This window comes from Ochlerotatus camptorhynchus, unplaced genomic scaffold, assembly GCF_037179485.1.
Source record: "Ochlerotatus camptorhynchus isolate MF236.1 unplaced genomic scaffold, CSIRO-AGI_Acam_v1.1 ptg000330l, whole genome shotgun sequence".
In the NCBI taxonomy this organism is placed as follows: Eukaryota; Metazoa; Arthropoda; class Insecta; order Diptera; family Culicidae; genus Ochlerotatus; species Ochlerotatus camptorhynchus.
In genome coordinates, this window is record NW_027040818.1 from 12,340,036 (window position 1) to 12,361,609 (window position 21,574).

Here is a 21,574-nt window from a genome sequence, read left to right on the forward strand (position 1 = left end):
CAAAATCGAATTTGCAATCATTTTACTCGAGTGTTCAGTATTTTATTTCAAAGCAAGCTTAAATGATGCCGGTCTCCACATTGGAAGTGCTCAAATGTACAGGTGTATCAAAAAGTCTCACTCGTACAGGCCTGTACCATTTCGTGCCATGGCGAGCAAAGGTACCGTTCCAGCAGGATTAAGCTATCCCTGAAAGCCTTCATCGACTTGGTTCTCACCGACTGCATCGCCGGAAAGAAATCCGCTTCCGTCTCAGCAATTGTCATGTCCTACAATTAAAATCAATAATAATTTAATACATTCATCATTCATTCAATTAACTAACCTTTACACAGGTGCCTTAATCGTCAACAGGAATCCGATCTTCTTCGCTTCCTGCCTCTTTTACAGCTTCAGCAGCTCGTCCAAATAATGGTCGCCGTTGTACCGTTTTAAGAAAGAGTACTTTTACTTCTAGCGTTTAGAATCATAAGGGCCAGCGATGATCGATTATCTTCATCGGTTTTCTCTTTGCATTACTACAGTTAACTGAATCAATTTTTCGAAATCTTATCAACACAGTATTGCCACACAGATAGTTAGCAAAACCAACATCAAATCTCGATGAACATTTCAAATGGTCCTATCTGCTTTGATCGATTCTCTTCATCGACTTTCTCTTTTCATAACCACTGCTATGCAAACAGATTTTGCGCTAATTCTATCATATAGTTTGATAAAGGGGGTTCTTATCTAGCGTCCAAAACGTCAAATACAACAGGGAAAGGTTTTGCAACTGAGTTATTGACGAAAGAGAAAGTCGATGAAGAGAATCGATCAATGCAGATAGGACCTTTTGAAATGTTTATCTAGAAATGCACCGAGAAAATTTAATGTTAATCCACCAGAGTTCAAGCTGAACATTGCATTAGGTCCTAAGTAACATTGAAAGATTCTCTTCGTCGACTATCTCTTTGCATCCCCATTCCCATGTATTTTCAGCACACAGATCGATAAATATGACAAACACACATACTGTGTGAACTGTGCTCAAGTTATTAACGAAAGAGAAAGTCGACGAAGATAATCGATCAGTGTTACTTAGGACCTAATGCAATGTTCAGCTTGAGTTATTAGTGAAAGAGAAAATCGATTTAGAGATTCGATGATTGCAGTTAGACCCTTATGATTCTGAACGCTAGACTTTCAGGTTGCCGAATTTTCTACACGGCCAATCAAAGTTACTCAGAGACTGAGTAAAACTAACTCATAGCTATTTTTTTAATTACCCAGTTCGAACCTGGATCAAGTGTGGTTTTGGAGCAAATTTTAAACAAACTCGGTCGCTGTCTCATGCAAAAATCTAACATGGCTGAATCATGATTTTGACACATTAGAACACCTATATGTATTCACCTTGATCTTCACTTTCGTTCAAGCAAAACAAAAGTTCGACAGTGAGCATGCATAAGGGCCAATACGCGATGATCGATTCTCTTTATCGATTTTCTCTTTGCATTGCTACAGCTAAGCGAAACAATTTTCTAGAATTTGTTCAATGCAGAGTAGTAACAGGTTGTATTGGCTATCAAAAGCAACAGCAAACGCACCGAGAAACGTTAAATCTAGCGAGTTATTAACAAAAGAGAAAATCGACGAAGAGAATCGCCCGCATAAACGCGAACCATAAATTGACCTTACCTAAAATGGTTAAAAATTGTTTATAATCCCTGCTAAACTTTAACTGAAATGGTTATGGAACTTTACATGAACGTTTAATGATAAAGTTTCAACCTTATGTATTATGGTTTTTTGGAACTGGACCTTACAAATAATGGGTTGTTAAGAACCATTACCGTTCCAAATTCTTGTTTTCTCCATACATGTTCGGAAAGAGAACTATATTAGAACCTTTTAACTTATGGTTTGAGAACTTTAATGGTAATGGTTATGGTAGTCAGTAAGGTCCACGAATGGTTTTGTAACATCGATCAACTTTATGTGGAATATATCGCGGATTGGTTGCCTGTAATTTACTGATTACCAATTCACGATATATTCCACGTAAAGTTGAGCGATAATACAAAACCATCAATGGACCTTACTGACTACCATAACCATTACCATTAATGTTCTCAAATCATAAGTAAAAACGTTCTTATATAGTTCTCTTTCTGAAAATGTATGGAGAAAACAAGAATTTTGAATGGTAATGGTTCTTAACAACCCATTATTTGTAAGGTCCAGTTCCAAAAAACCATAATACATAAGGTTGAAACTTTATCATTAAACGTTCATGTAAAGTTCCATAACCATTTCAGTTAAAGTTTAGCATGGATTATTAACAATTTTTAACCATTTTAGGTAAGGTCAATTTATGGCTCGCGTTTATGCGGGCGATCATCGCGTATAGGCCCTTATGTATGCTCACTGTCGAGTTTTTCATTGTTCGACAGTGAGCATACATAAGGTCGTAAACGCGATGATCGATTCTCTTCGAGCATTGACAGATTCTCTTCGTCAAATTTCTCTTTGTATTCCCACGGCCATGAAAAGACATTCCCAGGTATTTTCAGCACTCATATCGATAAAATAAGCTTTTATCTACACTCTTAGCTACGATTACCTAAAATTATCGGTAAAAAAAATCGGTATTTTTTACCGATAAAAATCGTTACTTTTTACTTTAAATAGGCTATTTATTACTGTAAATTAGGTAATATTTAACGTAAATTATTGGTAATCCATGATTACCGATAATTTAGGTATATGCACTTATTTCGATTATCATTAATTTCTACCGATATTTAGGTATTCTTTACCGACTTAAAGGTATGTGCATGTTAGCGTGTAGTATCTATTATGACAAACACGACAAGAAACGATTATGTGCTCAAGTTATTAACGAAAGAGAAAGTCGACGAAGAGAATCGATCAATGTTACTTAGGACCTAATGCAATGTTCAGCTTGATATAGAAAGGATTATTAAAGCAGGGTGGCCAGACCTACCGATTTATCGGTAGTCCTACCGATTTTCGGGGTGCCTACCGATTCACAGACGAAAGGTTCAAAACTACCGATTTTTCACTTTTCCTACCGAGAATCACAGATTTTTAGATTATAAATTAAAAAATTGATTTCGACACGTTTAAAGCAGAAGATCTGAAGGACAGTGTATTGTTCTGGAGCACAGAGTCATCCCCCCCCCCGCTCACAAAAGTTTCAAGTATCGGGAAAGCCTTCTTAAGTCGACCTACCGATAACTACCGATAAAAGTTTTGAGAAGCTACCGATAATGAAAAAAATAATCTGGCCACTCTGTATTAAAGGCAAAAACGTCAAACGCGTCAAACGTTAAATACAACCCCTCAGCACAAAATAAAAGCAGCATAAACAGGTTGGTACTAAGTACAGAAGTGTAATGCTGATTTCTCTTAATCAATATTTTCTTACAATTTGTGTGTTTAGGTAATCAATGTTTGGGTTATTTTCACCGTATCACAAAGCTTCGATTTATTTTGCTTGCCCCAAAAACAGCACAGCGATAATTTTGAACGGTCAGAGGTATATACTGAACAAAAAAATGTTGGCTTTAATCGTTAGATCTAGATCTACGATAGTTTTGTGAGCAATCCAGTGGTAGCAAGTTTAACAAACAATCGAGTGGAGAAACCTTTTCTCACGTAAACTAAATGATTCACCAGCCATCTTTCAATACTGAAGAAATGTGTCGTCAAAAATGGAATAATATTTAAAAAAAAAAAACTACATTGCATATCACCATGCAGTAATAAGGTGGTATGCAACAAACGTAAACAAATTGACATTATAAATACTCTGCTTACTCTTCCTAAAGGCAAAATTTGGGTTACCTCATGTCTGTTTCATTTTCTGATCAAAATACTATTTGTCGTATGTGCCAACTTATCAAAACATAGCTCAATCTTACATACGACCGAGGGTGGCGACACATCTAAATCTCAAGTCTAGATGCACAACAAATCTCACATTAGCGAATCAATCTTCGAAAAATCTTCTTTCATTTCTCGCATCTACTTGCATCGTGCATCATCTTTTTGCAGGAAATCTTCAGAATCGTCATCAATCTTCTTTCTATCTATTCAGCGTGCGCGCAGCTATCCACAGCAATACACAATCTTTTCTGCATCGTAGATAGAGTCGTCCCCCTCGCATACGACACCAAATTTCTATTGGGGTGTCAATCGTCGCATGTAAAAAAAATTGACAGAAGTGTAAGAAACTGTACATACAACCTCTTATTTTTTGCAAATTTTACAAATCTTCAACGTAAAACGGTTGTGGGTGGTCTATAAAATGATAACTGAGCTTACCGTGAGATATTACTCATTATAATACATTTTTAAAACACTAAAATGCGCACGGTCGAATATAACACCACGGAATGCAAAAGGTCGTTTAATATTGATTGGTTAACAAAACATTTTTTTTAACAGGAACGCTACCAATACCTTGCTAAGTTGATAGCAGCACTCCTGAGAAGTTAGGTAATGGGAATTTTGAAAAATTATACATCATTGAAAATAAAAACAAATGTTTGCTCACCAGAACAAAACACCTCGTTTCATTAATTGACAAAAATGTAACAAAAGACCAAATCAAAAAATACTCCAAAATATAACAAGTCGTTTGTTAACTACGTAACCTTCTGAAGAAGGAAGCAATATTGACTATAGGATGTTATATACATTTTCAAAATATGATTACATTGTATACTGCTCATAAAAGCATAACTGTCTCATATGAATAGGAAATCAAGCCGATATGGGATAGTTTATAATAGTAGATATGGAAAAGCGTATTAAATATACCATAAACTTAGTGACTGTTTGAGAGTTATTTCTTGGAATCTTACCAATTGATGGCCATGTTGACTTTTGTAGTGCGGGTAGACAGCAAAGAGTTTGGGGATCTATAAATTCATGGTCGTGATTTGCTCGATTGGTTCCGCAATTACAGCTCAATTGGTTCCCGAGATTCTATTCGCCAGACTATGCATATCCAGTATTTTACGATCGCTTATATGGCCGCCACAATCTGGCTGATTTTCTGGTCGGGAACATAAGATTTGAAGTTTGGGTTGTGTCGCTCTACGTGTAAACGATCAAATTTGATCGGCCATAAGCGATCGTAAAATACTGGATACTCTGCAGCTGTTTACTCGTAAAGAAAATGCTGTTAGCAAACGTCAGACTGAAAATTCCCGTAAGAAACTGTAAATTTTTGCTAGAAAACACGATTTTGCACGGTGCCGTCAACGCCAAAATATTCTTGAATATTACATCCAAACAGCTGCACCGAGATCATTCCGTCGGTTGTGTAATATTACGTTGTACGATGTACATAGATATTGCGAATAAAATTATATCCACAGACAAACAGACATAACACTCGCAAGTTGTTCATCGAACAAGCATTTAACGGTCAATTTAAAAGTATCGTAGTTGGTAGTACCGCCACCTGTGGCGCGCATAGTCAATTCCCTTGCGTTTGACGTTTACACACTACCGCCATCTGTTCAGCGTACTACCCACCACAGAGTATTCAACAGATGGCGGTAATGTTTTGGCAACGATGTTTTACAGTGATAAATATTCAATGTGTTATGTCTGTTTGTCTGTGTTATATCCACTGATGTAATATTGTATCTGTTTTTTGCTATTACATCATTATTTCATACATCAGCTTGAATAACGTTGATCGATATTACATTTTTTTGCTGTGTGTTCAGTTTAGTATTTTTTTTTTCGGCTTGACTGGTTTTGTTTTACTTTCTTGAGTTTAGGTGTGTTCCTGTGTTATGTTTGTTTATGTATGGTCGCGAAGAAAAAATAGTGGATTGGTAATATCCAAATCGCAATTTTTCATTAACGCAAAAAATTCAACACATTTTGTTGGCAAATATCCAACTGAAAGAAACATGAAATAAACCCGTCTTAAACGTCACTTATGTTGATTGTCTTGTATCTGCATTTTTTTTAATTATAGAATACTCCAAGTTACTCCAATGTTGTTCGGCGAAGGACCGGAAAATTTTACGTCTTCAAACTGAACTAAAATACGAAAGAAAACATCACAGAATTTGTCGCCGAACTGCCCAGCGTAGGAAAGTTTCGTATAAAACCAAATGCGACCAGGTACACAGACTAAACCTAAAATTAAAGGAAAGAGATAAAATCCAAAAGCGCGATAAAAAGATCATCGCAATGGTGAAAAACAATTCCATACTATTGGAATGTTTAGAAAATTCTTTCCATACAAAACATGCCAGACGGTACCACGTTTCTCGAACGTTTAGCACCCGACAGATGATAGCATCAGCATCAACGTATAAAACGTTAAGAGCAGAAAATGTACTATGTCTGCCTCACCCAAAAACTATTATGAGATGGCATCGAAACATAAGCAATCTTTCAGGATTCAACAAAGAAATATTGAACTGTATAAAAAAAGCTGCGGAAAACATGGCAGAAAAGGATAAAGTAGTCGCTATCCTTATTGACGGTATGTCTATTAAAGCTCATTTAGACTATCACGCGATATCAGATAGGATGCATGGTTTTCCTGATGATGGGAAATTAAATTTGTTTGAAAACAACATCACTGATCATTTGGCAAACGAAGCTATTGTTGTAATGATCCGTAGTGTATATTCTAAGTATAAACAAGTAAGGCAATACTAATTTCTGCACGATTTATACATTTTTTTTTAATAAAAAGAACATTGAAACTTTGTTATTGAAACAATCGCCCAGTATTATTAGCAGCACCAGAGTAGGGTAAACGTTGTTATAGTTGCGGTACGCTAGAAACGTTTGGTTCCTATTATAGTTGATTATGAAAACTGATTAGTAACTATACTGTCGTGAAACTCATAACTTTTTTGCTTGATTTCCTATGTATATGTGACAGTGATGCTTTTAACGATAGTATAGGAATGGTACATTTCTTAAGTACCGCAACTATAATGCTGGTGGACGCATAACTGTCCCATGTTTCAAAACATAAATCTCGAAGGAAAAAAAAACTAAGTCGATTTTCCCATTTTAAATATGACCGCAATTTAGAGCAATTCAAAATCAATAAATTAAATTAATAATTGTTCTCTAAACATAGCTTTCACAATCAAAAGCACCTAGCTGTGATGATCGGTTCTCTTCATTGGGTTTCTTTTTAAAAAATTTCCAGTGGGACAACATTGCGTCCAATATTTCAAGTGGGACAAATCGACTAGGCATTTTATCGATTTGTTCTAGCATAAACAGCATGTGTATAGCATAAGCCTTCACCTTATGTAAATGAATCCTATAAGCATAGACAAATAGACATAACATATTGAATATTTCTCACTGTTAAACATCGTCACTAAAACATTACCGCCATCTGTTGAGTACACTGTGATGGGCAGTACGCTCAACAGATGGCGATAGTGTGTAAAAGTCAAACTCAAAAGAATTGACTATGCGCGCCTCAGATGGCTTTACTACCAACTACGATACTTTTAAATTGATCGTTAAATGCTTGTTCGATTAACAACTTGCGAGTGTTATGTCTGTTTGTCTGTGCTATAAGGCTGTTCACGAGACAGTTGCGATCAGCTGACTTTTTTGTTTACCAAGAACTTTTGACAGATCACAGTAGAACTGGCAGTTTATTCTTATATGAATTTCTGCTTTGTTTATGTTTACCTTCAGCACCATTAACACCAGAGCACTCACACACTCTAGATTCCTAGCTGTCAGTTCCACTTAGAAATGTCTCTTGAAAGTATGCAAAAATTATATTTTTCAAAAATAATGGTACATTTGATGAAATTATACGCTGGGGAATATTTGAAAATTATATTACGTAATTTTAAAGCAAGTTAAAGTCAATGTTGCCAAAATGGCTTTTGGCAACATGAAAATTTGAATTTTGTTTATATATTCTTAAATACCATTATTTTCGCAGTTTTTGAACAGGATTCACTAAGGTCGCATTGATTCTTATTGTTAAGTCATTTTAACACTCAACTTTGACACGTTGAAAAAGGTCTCCATTTTGGAAACATAGATGAAGAATTTGCGTTGCCAAAACGAGATTTTACTGTATTGTAATCTAAATATGTATTTATTAAAGAGCTTGAATTCATAAAAGACGACATCTTATCCATTTGACAGGTCTTCTGCTCGATGGGAATAAATTTTCCTATGTCTTTGACAGATAATCGATTGTTCCAATTTTGACAAGTCGTCTCTTTATAAATTCAGGCTCTTTAGTATTTATTATAATATTTGGATTTGGTGTTTAGTCAAAAATACCGTAAGGTCACAGTTGTGTTGCCAAAACGAGCTCACTGTAGTAGTAGAATTAGTAATAGTAGTATTAGTAATAGTAGTATTAGTAATAGTAGTATTAGTAATAGTAGTATTAGTAATAGTAGTATTAGTAATAGTAATATTAGTAATAGTAGTATTAGTAGTAGTAGTATTAGTAGTAGCACAAACGAAGTGACAGACGGAGCGGCTCGAAAACTTTGGTGACTAACCTGCTATTGCAATTTTTCAGTGTACCACATGGCAACACCACTACTACTGGATTGCACCACATGGCAACACTACTACTGGATTGTACTAGTATTTTCACCAAATGTATTAGAATGTTTTGGTTCTATCTCTTTCACTCTACTCAAAACTGAAATGCATAAAAAAATGACAAAATGATACGCACTCTTTGCACACTGTCAAAGAATCATTGTACACAAAATCAACTTTGTTCAAATCAAAACAAAAAAACTAACCCATCTGGTGGATGATGGCACAAGCTTCCAAGAAAATTGTATTACAGTGAACCACATTATTTTAATGGAATTCTTCGCCAGAAAGTCGTCTGTCACTTCGTTTGTGGTAGTAGTAGTATTAGTAGTAGTAGTATTAGTAGTAGTAGTAGTAGAATGTAGTAAGTCATCAAATCGATTGTACAATATTTCGTAGTAACCCTTTTCGTAGAATAGTTCATATTCAAAATGATCAATATTTTAGGTCATCGGCTACTTCCTAGCACATGGGACACTCGGAAGTGGAAGACAAAAAGATATAATAACGGAAGCAATTGTGTCATTGAAAGGAGTAGGATTAGTCCCTGTTGTAGTTATCATGGACCAGCATCCCACAAATGTAAAGATGGCGCATGAATTGGGGGTAACTGCAAAAGAACCTACTTTTAAAGTTGACGACAGTACAGTCGTACTTCTGTACGATACACCCCATTTGTTTAAATCAATACGCAACAATTTACTGGTGAAAAATATACTACTAAACAACAAAATTGTATCATTCAAATACATAAGAGATCTGTACAAATCTGACCTATCAAGGATTCCACGCTTGGCACCACACCTTACAAAAAAGGCCGTATATCCTAACACGTTCGAAAGGATGAACGTAAAATTAGCAACGCGCACTCTTAGTCGAACGACAGCCAAAGCGATAGAAACAAACATTTCGTTGGGATCGATGCCGGTTGACTCTTTAGCAACATCTGAATTTATAAACGACATTGACCAACTTTTCGATATATTCAACTCTCGGTTTATTAATGAAACCGGAAAGGTAATTCTTCTTACAATATTAAGCTAATGTCAGTACTTACATATATATCTTTCAATTTTAGCCTTTTCGTTCAGCTATTACTGGTACGAGTGAGCATTGGTCTGTTTTAGATAAAATGCTGAATCAGCTGCAGCAGATGGTATTCATTCCACAATCCTGCTTTAATTCACATAAGGTAAATCAAATTTTACAATAATTTTGTCCATTTTCTTCAAAATGTAAATGATTTCTTTTTTTCGCATTCACCTTATTTCATTCATTCATGAAATCAGTTGGAATCAATATTTATGAGATCATATATTCTATAGTTTGTCCATTGTTACATCATACTGCAATACGTCTGTCTCTGATTATTGAGAGACCTTTGATGCTTTATAAGAAAAAACAATCTGTATAGTTTTTTTTATAAAGATATGTTGAATATCAGGGGTGACATTTGATAATGGCACAAAAGCTTTTGCAAACAAAAATTGTAAGGCCTCTTACACGTGAACCGAACAACGCCCACGTAAACCAACAACATCATCGGCTGGAGGAAATTTTCCCCTTTCGAATAATTGTATTGGTCAATCAGATGAGAAAAATTGTTAAATTATGCTGATAACGATTCTTGTGAGCAGTATGCGCTCACCAGCATGTTAATCAGCACAACCCAACAAACCTTTTTTAAACCCTGCTACCACACACTATTTTATTCAAAACAGTCTAGGTAAATACTCTGCGTGGGAAAATCAACCATAAAAGCTTTCAATTATTTTAAAATAATCATAATGCTTAACCCTTAAATGTACAATGTTTGAAAACAACACTGCGGAAAAAATTTAAATTTGTTTTTTTAGCTAGATCGTTTATTTGAAAGGATCAATTAGTTTTTCATTGTTTGTAACTTTTAAAAATCAGAAAGTGTGAAATTAATCCATTTTGAAACGTTTTCCATTTTTTTAACCCTTGTACATTTAAAAGTTAAGATGCCGGACTACACCCCTCCCGTTCCCCAACGTGCACTTAAGTTGTGTGATTAGATGTGTTGAAATACAAATTACTTTTAGGCGCGAAACAGCCCGAATAGAAATTGTAATGTAGGAAACATCAGCAGACATCTTCAATACATTAAATTTTAACGTGTATTGCTGTACCCTTAATGTATTCAGACTTCAGTGTGACGTCCAAGTACATAAAAATACATTAGCCTCAAACGTTACATCAGAATCAAACGTCTTGACGATGTCAAATTTGACATCAGAATACATCCAATGACAACAGAACCTAACGTTACATTAGAATCAAACTTCATCACGATGTAATTTGTTGCACGCATAAAGCATCAGAATACATCCAATGACAACAGAACCAAACGTTACATTAGAATCAAACTTCATCACGATGTAATTTGTTGCACGCATAAAGCATCAGAATACATCCAATGACAACAGAACCAAACGTTACATTAGAATCAAAGTTCATCACGATGTAATTTGTTGCACCCATAAAACATCAGAATACATCAAATGACAACAGAACCTAACGTTACATTAGATTAAAAGTTCATCACGATGTAATTTGTTGCACGCATAAAGCATCAGAATACATCCAATGACAACAGAACCAAACGTTACATTAGAATCAAAGTTCATCACGATGTAATTTGTTGCACCCATAAAACATCAGAATACATCAAATGACAACAGAACCTAACGTTACATTAGATTAAAAGTTCATCACGATGTAATTTGTTGCACGCATAAAGCATCAGAATACATCCAATTACAACAGAACCAAACGTTACATTAGAATCAAAGTTCATCACGATGTAAATTGTTGTCCCTCGGTCCCTCGCCGCATGCAAAGTTTGTTTCGAGGTTTGTTTTGTCCTGAGTCAGCACCACACGGCGAATGAGAACGACCCAAATTTGAGTTTAGTTCACTCATAAATTGCAAAAAGTGCAGGAACTCAGTTTTGAATTAATTTCCCTCATGTTTTCAAGGTTTTTTCCAGGAAAATTTTTCCGAATGTGAGAAAAGCAAAGATTGGATTCTCTGGATTCTCGTCAATTTTCCTAATTTTAGGGCAGATTTTTGAGGTTTTCCACAGGAAAACATGCGGCAAATTTACTCATCCTGCACTTTTTTCGATATTGAGTACACTGTCCTCAAATTTGCGTTGATCTCATTAGCCGTGTACAGTTTGTTTTCGCATCAGTGCGAAAAATCTGGATCAACAATAGAAAAGGGCCCATCAGCATTTGTAAACAAACCGTTCCAAAGCCCATTCCTCACAAATCGAAGGCCGCCCACACAAACCAACACCATCATCGTGTAGGTGGAAGTTTCCCCTATCCGATGATGGTGCTGGTTTGCGTGGGTGGCCTTCGCTTTGTGAGGAATGGGCTTTGGAACGGTTTGTTTGCAAATGCTGATGGGCCCTTTTCTATTGTTGATCCAGAAGTTTGGTTTTTCGACGAATAAATTAGCCCGCGGGAAAGTGCCGATCAAGGTGACTACATATAGGTGTTCTAATGTGTCAAATTCACGATTCAGCTATGTTGGATTTTTGTATGGAACAGCTACCGAGTTTGCTTCTGTGCCATAAAAAGGGAGCTACCGAGTTTGTTTACAATTTGTTCTAAAACCGCACTTTTCCCCCCGCGACCTCCACGCTAATATAGTGACAAAGCTGTATCACCATTTATATACCCACCATGGTGCCGATAATGTGTCCGTCGCGAGTTTCAATGTTTTTCTGGTAAGTAAATGTGAACTTATTAATGTAATGTAATATAATTTTGTTTTTTTTTTAGGAAAGTGTACCAGTCCCAAGCCGACTCCCGGTAGGGAGTCTGAAGCTAGATCCCGGCGGGAAGTTTGCAGCCGGATCTCTTTTGCAGGTTAGTGAGTGTTTTTACTAAAAGCTACAATTAAATATAAGTGGACCCCGATGGAAATCCGATGACGGATTCCATAAACGGAGCCCGATGAAGGGTTCCGTAGACGGATCCCGATGACGGGTTCCGTAGACGGATCCCGGTGACGGGTTCCGTAGACGGATCCCGATGACGGGTTTCGTAGACAGATCCCGATGACGGGTTCCGTTGACGGATCCTGATGACGGGATTCCGTAAAGGGATCCCGATGGGGAAACCGAATACGGATCCTCCCGATGGGGAAACCGAATACGGATCCCGATGGGGAAACCGAATACGGATCCCGATGGGAAAACCGAATACGGGTCCCAATGGGGAAACCGCATACGGATCCCGATGGGGAAACCGAATATGGATCCCGATGGGAAAACCGAATACGGGTCCCAATGGGGAAACCGAATACGGATCCCGATGGGAAAACCGAATACGGGTTCCAATGGGGAAACCGCATACGGATCCCGATGGGGATTCCGTAGACGGATCCCGATGGGGATTCCGTAGACGGATCCCGATGGGGATTCCGTAGACGGATCCCGATGGAGAAACCGAATACGTATCCTGATGGGGAAACGGAATACGGATCCCGATGGGGAAACCGAATACGGATCCCAATGGGAAAACCGAATACGGGTCCCAATGGGGAAACCGAATACGGATCCCGATGGGAAAACCGAATACGGGTCCCAATGGGGAAACCGAATACGGATCCTCCCGATGGGGAAACCGAATACGGATCCCGATGGGGAAACCGAATACGGATCCCGATGGGGAAACCGAATACGGATCCCGATGGGGAAAGCGAATACGGATCCCGATGAGGAAACCGAATACGGATCCCGATGGGAAAACCGAATACGGGTCCCAATGGGGAAACCGAATACGGATCCCGATGGGAAAACCGAATACGGGTTCCAATGGGGAAACCGCATACGGATCCCGATGGGGATTCCGTAGACGGATCCCGATGGGGATTCCGTAGACGGATCCCGATGGGGATTCCGTAGACGGATCCCGATGGGGATTCCGTAGACGGATCCCGATGGGGATTCCGTAGACGGATCCCGATGGGGATTCCGTAGACGGATCCCGATGGAGAAACCGAATACGTATCCTGATGGGGAAACGGAATACGGATCCCGATGGGGAAACCGAATACGGATCCCAATGGGAAAACCGAATACGGGTCCCAATGGGGAAACCGAATACGGATCCCGATGGGAAAACCGAATACGGGTCCCAATGGGGAAACCGAATACGGATCCTCCCGATGGGGAAACCGAATACGGATCCCGATGGGGAAACCGAATACGGATCCCGATGGGAAAACCGAATACGGGTCCCAATGGGGAAACCGCATACGGATCCCGATGGGGAAACCGAATATGAATCCCGATGGGAAAACCGAATACGGGTCCCAATGGGATAACCGCATACGGATCCCGATGGGGATTCCGTAGACGGATCCCGATGGGAAAATCGAATACGGGTCCCAATGGGGAAACCGCATACGGATCCCGATGGGGAAACCGAATACGGATCCCGATGGGAAAACCGAATACGGGTCCCAATGGGATAACCGCATACGGATCCCTATGGGGAAACCGTAGACGGATCCCGATGGGAAAACCGAATACGGGTCCCAATGGGGAAACCGAATACGGATCCCGATGGGAAAACCGAATACGGGTCCCAATGGGGAAACCGAATACGGATCCCGATGGGAAAACCGAATACGGGTTCCAATGGGGAAACCGCATACGGATCCCGATGGGGATTCCGTAGACGGATCCCGATGGGGATTCCGTAGACGGATCCCGATGGGGATTCCGTAGACGGATCCCGATGGGGATTCCGTAGACGGATCCCGATGGGGATTCCGTAGACGGATCCCGATGGGGATTCCGTAGACGGATCCCGATGGAGAAACCGAATACGTATCCTGATGGGGAAACGGAATACGGATCCCGATGGGGAAACCGAATACGGGTCCCAATGGGGAAACCGAATACGGATCCCGATGGGAAAACCGAATACGGGTCCCAATGGGGAAACCGAATACGGATCCCGATGGGAAAACCGAATACGGGTCCCAATGGGGAAACCGCATACGGATCCCGATGGGGAAACCGAATATGGATCCCGATGGGAAAACCGAATACGGGTCCCAATGGGGAAACCGCATACGGATCCCGATGGGGAAACCGAATATGGATCCCGATGGGAAAACCGAATACGGGTCCCAATGGGATAACCGCATACGGATCCCGATGGGGAAACCGAATACGTATCCCGATGGGGAAACCGAATACGTATCCTGATGGGGAAACCGAATACGGATCCTGATGGGGAAACCGAATACGGATCCCAATAGGAAAACCGAATACGGGTCCCAATGGGGAAACCGAATACGGATCCCGATGGGGATTTCGTAGGCGGATCCCGATGGGGAAACCGAATACGGATCCCGATGGGGAAACCGAATACGGATCCCGATGGGGAAACCGAATACGTATCCTGATGGGGAAACCGAATACGGATCCCAATAGGAAAACCGAATATGGGTCCCAATGGGAAAACCGAATACGGATCCCGATGGGGATTCCGTAGACGGATCCCGATGGGGAAACCGAATACGGATCCCAATGGGAAAACCGAATACGGGTCCCAATGGGGAAACCAAATACGGATCCCGATGGGGAAACCGAATACGGATCCCGATGGGGAAACCGAATACGTATCCTGATGGGGAAACCGAATACGGATCCCAATAGGAAAACCGAATACGGGTCCCAATGGGGAAACCGCATACGGATCCCGATGGGGATTCCGTAGACGGATCCCGATGGGGATTCCGTAGACGGATCCCGATGGGGATTCCGTAGACGGATCCCGATGGGGAAACCGAATACGAATCCCGTTGGGGAAACCGAATACGGATCTTGATTGGGAAACTGAATACGTATCCTGATGGGGAAACCGAATACGGGTCTTGATGGGGATTTCGTAGACAGATCCCGATGGGGAAACCGAATACGGATCCCGATGGGGAAACCGAATACGGGTCCCAATGGGGAAACCGAATACGGATTCCGATTGGGATACCGTAGACGGATCCCGATGGGGAAACCGAATACGTATCCCGATGGGGAAATCGAATACGGGTCTTGATAGGGAAACCGAATACGGGTCTTGATGGGGATTCCGTAGACGGATCCCGATGGGGAAACCGAGTACGGATCCCGATGGGGAAACCGAATACGGGTCTTGATGGGGATTCCGTAGACGGATCCCGATGGGAAAACCGAATACGGGTCCCGATGGGGAAACCGAATACGGGTCTTGATGGGGATTCCTGTACACTGATAAAATTTCAAAGATTGTTTCTATATGTCCTACTTTTGCAATACAAATTATATCTATGTGTCGGACGCCGTTACGTGGTGTTAGCATCTCCTGATTTTCTCTATAAATTTTCCACTTTCGACCAATTTGGCGCTAGTATCTATAAATTTTCTGTTGAAAATAGCCACTTGGCGCTACTAGCACTTAGTGTCTAGTGTAATTTGTGCAACGCATGCGCCATCATGTTTTCAAAGAGATTTTTTTAAGTGGGGAAGTCGCTGTTACTGGCGCTTAAGTCGAATAGGAATCTTTACACAAGTTTTTAGAGAAATTTTGTTCGAGCCTCCATGTCTGTTCTCTGTGGTTCATGTGAACCAAAATTTATGAAATTTTGGATTTAGGTTCCATTTTTAAACCATTTTTTCAGCCTATCAATATTGGATTCAGAGAGTAAGCGGCGGTAAGCTCCAACTCGGATTAACTTTTAATACCGCCCCTGTTTGGATGATCTGAGAATTGTTTGTATAGCGAATAACTGATGTCGACATCAAAGCAGCCGGACATTCTTGATCGTTATTTAATCCGAGGATAATACCGATTGGAGCTTAGCCATAAGTGATTTAATGAATACGCTGATTGCGACTCTCTGAAAATTAAATCCACAGGTTTTATACGTCAAACTCATCCTTTGCAACGTCCTCTTGTAACTTAAAAATACAAAATGTCATCATAACGTATAATGACTTCATAATTCTGAAAAAAAACATGTTTCCGGGTGGAATAAGTTTCATCAAGCCTTATGATGGTACCCAAGATTGGCCACAAGCAGTGGCGTTTCCTTAACCTCAATCTACCTGCGCACCAGCTCTCAAAACAAACAATTATCAAAATATTGTTTGCAATGGATGGATATCGAGTAACCTAGAAGATTAAGTGTATTTTTCAACCGATTCGAGTATGAATAAGGCATTAAATCTGGTTTTGTATAACAAAGTTGCGCCAACTAACTCGGTCCCTGGCTGCTTATCTCCAATTTCTCGAGCGTCCCACACTTCCTACATCTTGCTCCACTTGGTCTAACCACCTAGCACGCTGTGCTTCTCTGCGTCTTGTACCGGCCGGATTTGAGGAAAAACACCATTTTTGCGGTATTGTTGTCCGGCATTCTTACAACGTGTCCCGCCCATTGTACCTTTCCACCTTTAGCGACTTTCTTGATATTGGGTTCGCCATAAAGTTACGCCAGTTCGTGGTTCATTCTTCTCCTCTACACACCATTTTCATATACCCTGCCAAAGATGGTCCTAAGCACGCATCGTTCGAAAACTCCCAGTGCTCCTCAAGCATTGTCCATTGTCATATTTTTCATGCACAATAATTTTGTTTATTATATATTTGCAGTTCGTCAATAAGGTAGAAGACTGGCAGCCCAAAACTTTCCGCATTTTTGGATCATCTGTAGAACAGGCAGAGATCTGGAGGCACAGCGATCACATTGTCATGATTGTCTGGTAGTTCACTCAAAAATGCTATAACAATCGCCAAGCTTGCTGTAATGTCACCAAGTGCCTCGTCACCCACGAATAGGCGCCTATGTCAGTGGTCTAACAACTCTTAGCGCGCTAATGGCATAGTTCCCCTGCCGCATAGAGAGTTGCCACAATGATATTAGGTTAGCTAAGGTCAGTTAACTGACTGGTGGGAAACGGGAGCTTAAGCAATGGCTATTCTTTATGCATTTAAGAGATAGTCTACCAGAATGGATGACTTTTTTTTGTACAATTTTATGTTTTCTGATGGTTTTGGTTGTGCAAAACATGAGAATTAACTTTTTCAATACTTTCAATTGTACAAAGCATTAGAGCTAGAAACAAGATCTTGAAAACACTACACACCTTAACTGGTAGTTTGCTAAAAAAAATGCTGCAACAATCGTCAAGCTCGCTGTAATGTCACCAAGTGCCTCGTCACCTACAAATTGGCGCCTATGTCAGTGGTCTAACAACTCTTAGCGCGCTAATGGCATAGTTCCCCTGCCGCATAGAGAGTTGCCGCAATGATATTAGGTTAGCTAAGGTCAGTTAACTGACTGGTGGGAAACGGGAGCTTCAGCATTGACAGTTATGTACGCATTTTTATTATGTTATCTAACAACAATGGTGTGTAGTGTTTACACGATCATGTTTCTAATTCTAATGTGTTGTAAATATAATTGAAAGCATTTGAAAAGTAAGATTCTAGTGTTTTGTATATCTAAAAACATTAGTAAACATCTACATTTGAAAACATTCAAACAACGTTTACTTTAAACGTTTTGTACATCTGAAAACATCAGAGAACAACAAACACGAAGTACAATTAAAAACATCCGAACAACGTTTAGTTCTAACGTTGTGTACATCCGAAAACATCCAAAAAAAGTTTGGTTCCAGCATCGGGAGGCATCTACGTTAGAAAACATCAGAATACATTTACATATAAAAACATTCGAACAACGTTTAGTTCTAACGTTTTTTACATCCGAAAACAACCGAAAAACGTTTGATTCTAACATCAGGAAACCTCTACATTAGAAAACATCAGAAAACGTTTACATATAAAAACATCCGAAAAACGTTTAGTTCTAACGTTTTTTACATCTGAAAACATCCAAAAACGTTTGTTTCTAACATCAGGAAACATCTACATTAGAAAACATCAGAAAACGTTTACATTTAAAAACATCCGAACAACGTTTAGTTCTAACGTTTTGTACATCCGAAAACATCCTTAAAACGTTTGGTTCTAATGTCAATAGATTGAAATTTTTGACGTCAGACCGACATTAGAATGGCAAAATTTTGTTCCAAAATTTCTGATGTATACACCATGTTACGTTGCTTAAATACAACTAAATCATAATGTTTTCTAATGTTTGACATCAGGCATACATTTGATTTCGATGCTGATGTAGACATCAGAATCAAACGTTGGGCTAATGTAAATTTCTATTCGGGAGCTCACAAAACATGAACTCGATTCAAAGAAATCCACCTTGTGTCAACGGGTTGATACATAATATCTATGGACTAAAAAAGTTATGGATAGTTCTATCCGAAGAACACTCGTTTAACTTCTTGCGAACCAACAAGTTAAATCAAGATCCACTCGAGAACGAGTTTTCGTGCGTAAGGCGGGCCTGCGGTAACAACGATACGCCAAACGCTCAGCAATTTGGAACTGCTCTAAAATATAGTTGCATAAAAAAAACATGCTTTCAATAACAAACACGAATTGTGAAGACGACAACCACGTACCTATAGCGTGTAATGAATCTGACCAAAACGATCTTCTTGAAAACGACCCTTTGGAAGGATGTGATGAATTTGTATTACGGCCGCTCGATCCTCTTGAAGAAAATGTACCAGTTCCTGATGTATTGGAAAGAAATGCATTGTTATACGTCACTGGATATTCAATATCTAAGCTTACTCACAAAAAATGTATTAAAAAGCTAAACCAGTCACAGGCTGACGACGCACACGATTACACTTTCTGCTTGCTGAAAAAAAACCTCAATTCGAAACACTTCATAGTTCCAAGTAAAAATGCGTTAAAAATAGGTCTGGATGTTCTGAACGCATTCAAGCAAAAGTTCCAGATATTATTGAATGACAATAGGAAAGGTATTAAACTACGACTGAAAGAATATATCGAATACGATCAATATGAATCCGTGATGTGCTATAACTGTTTCAATAAGGTTATCAATAGACTCTTTAATACATTCATTAAAGCAGAGGTTCGAAAAATTCAGCAGAAAAATCTTAACAATAAAAATACCAAAAGAATGAAAAAGAACACAAAAGCCAGGAGGCTGGGTATCCCGAGTAATGTACAAACATCCAGAAAGAATATGAAATCTCGTACAACGAAATCGACCTGTTCTACATCCACTACACGAAATGATAGCAATGTCCATAGCCAACCATTTGAAACAGAATATGTAAACTGTCCTGATGATGGATTTGAACATAATACGGAATATGTTAATGAAGAAAACCCTCTTGATGTTGACGGCGAAAATAATAGCCAATCAGGCGAAGATCAGGAAAACCAAAAAATGAACGAATGCATTAAAGCGCTAGAAGAATTACTGAAACATTTACCAGAACAACGAAAAATTGAAGTCGAGAAAAGGTATCAGTTTAAGCGAATTTTTAAGATAAATTTTAGTATTTTTTTCGCTAACGCTCTATTTTTTAGAGATTGCTTCCGATTAACAATAGCTGAAATAAACGACACATTTGCAGAATTCAAGCCTGAACTCCAATGTATTTTCGACAAGTATAAAACATTTTCCAGTTATCAATTGGCCAAAATTCACACGTTGGCTTCATTTGAACAAGTCTGTCGAATTTTTACGGATGACCAACTTTACGCGATGGTATTATATCTAGACAGCCAACTGGTTTCACCTGAAGATACAGGATTGGTAATGCATTTAAAAATAAACGTTTTCCATTCACCCTCACTAAACTCCGATTTTTTATTTCATTTTTCAGTTCACCGACGTTATTGACGACGTTCTCGTGTATGAATGGGCAATAAGAATCTTTACTAAAATTTATCGTTTTCCTAATCGTGAAGAAGCCCTTAAACATATATGTACAACTACAAGAAGAGGCGGAAATTTACAATTGACATATAGAAGTAAGTAGACAACATTTTTAATGACCCCATTCGGGTACTTTTTTATTACCGTGTCTTTTCTTACCGTGATGATATTTTGATCTCCGACTTTGCTCGGGTAAAATATACACTTCGACAGTGAGCATTCATAAGGGCGTATACGCGATGATCGATTCTCTTCATCGAATTTCTCTTTGCATTGCTACAGCTAAGCGAAACAATTTTCTAGAATTTGTTCAAAGCAGAGTTGTAACAAGTTGTATTAGCTATCAAAAGCAATAGCAAACGTACCGAGAAACGTTAAATCTAGCGAGTTATTAACAAAAGAGAAAATCGATGAAGAGAATCGATCATCGCGTATAGGCCCTTATGCATGCTCACTGTCGACTTGTACCTCCCATACACGGCGAATGAGAACGACCCCAATTTGAGTTTAGTTCACTCATAATCGCCAAAAGTGCAGGAACTCAGCGATGAGTAAAATTTGTCTCATGTTTTCCCAGGTTTTTCCAGGATTTACCGGCAGATTTTTTAGGGAACCATGAGACAAATTTACTCATCGCTGAGTTCCTGTACTTTTGACGATTATGAGTGAACTAAACTCAAATTTGGGTCGTCCTCATTCGCCGTGTATAAAGCTTTCATATAGTTAAAATCAATAAAGAACATTTTTATCGTTGAGGTCAAGGTTCAGATCCATAAATCAACATTAGATTCCCTTCGCCCACTTACATTTTTAATTATGCAGCAGAGTTGCTCTCCTTAGTTGTTAGATGCTTTTTAAGGTGTTTCGCTGTGAGATCCTTATTCTCGTTTCCACTTCGAAACTTTAAGTGCACAAATATCAGCTTCTACGACACGTACCACAATGAAACTGTTACTCCACGTTTGCTGTACTGCAGCATACATCAAGTAGCAATTTCATGTGAAATGGGGCATTAATTGCCAAGAGTTGTGTGAATGAAAATTCGAAGTGGAAGAGCATTGTATAACCTACGTGGCGGACTCTACAAGGAATCACCTTAAATATT

General features: G+C 39.1%; 1 protein-coding gene and 1 long non-coding RNA gene across 2 annotated transcripts in view; one reads left to right on the forward strand and one right to left on the reverse strand.

The window, feature by feature from the left end:
* LOC135708448 (transcription factor grauzone-like) overlaps window positions 1–21,574 on the reverse strand; it is a 404,988-nt gene that overhangs the window by 299,344 nt on the left and 84,070 nt on the right. The gene's annotated exons all lie outside the window — the stretch shown is intronic.
* Window positions 18,893–20,470, forward strand: LOC135708622 (uncharacterized). Its single transcript, XR_010518304.1, has 3 exons — window positions 18,893–20,051; window positions 20,118–20,346; window positions 20,417–20,470. It is a non-coding gene; the product is annotated as an uncharacterized LOC135708622 (long non-coding RNA).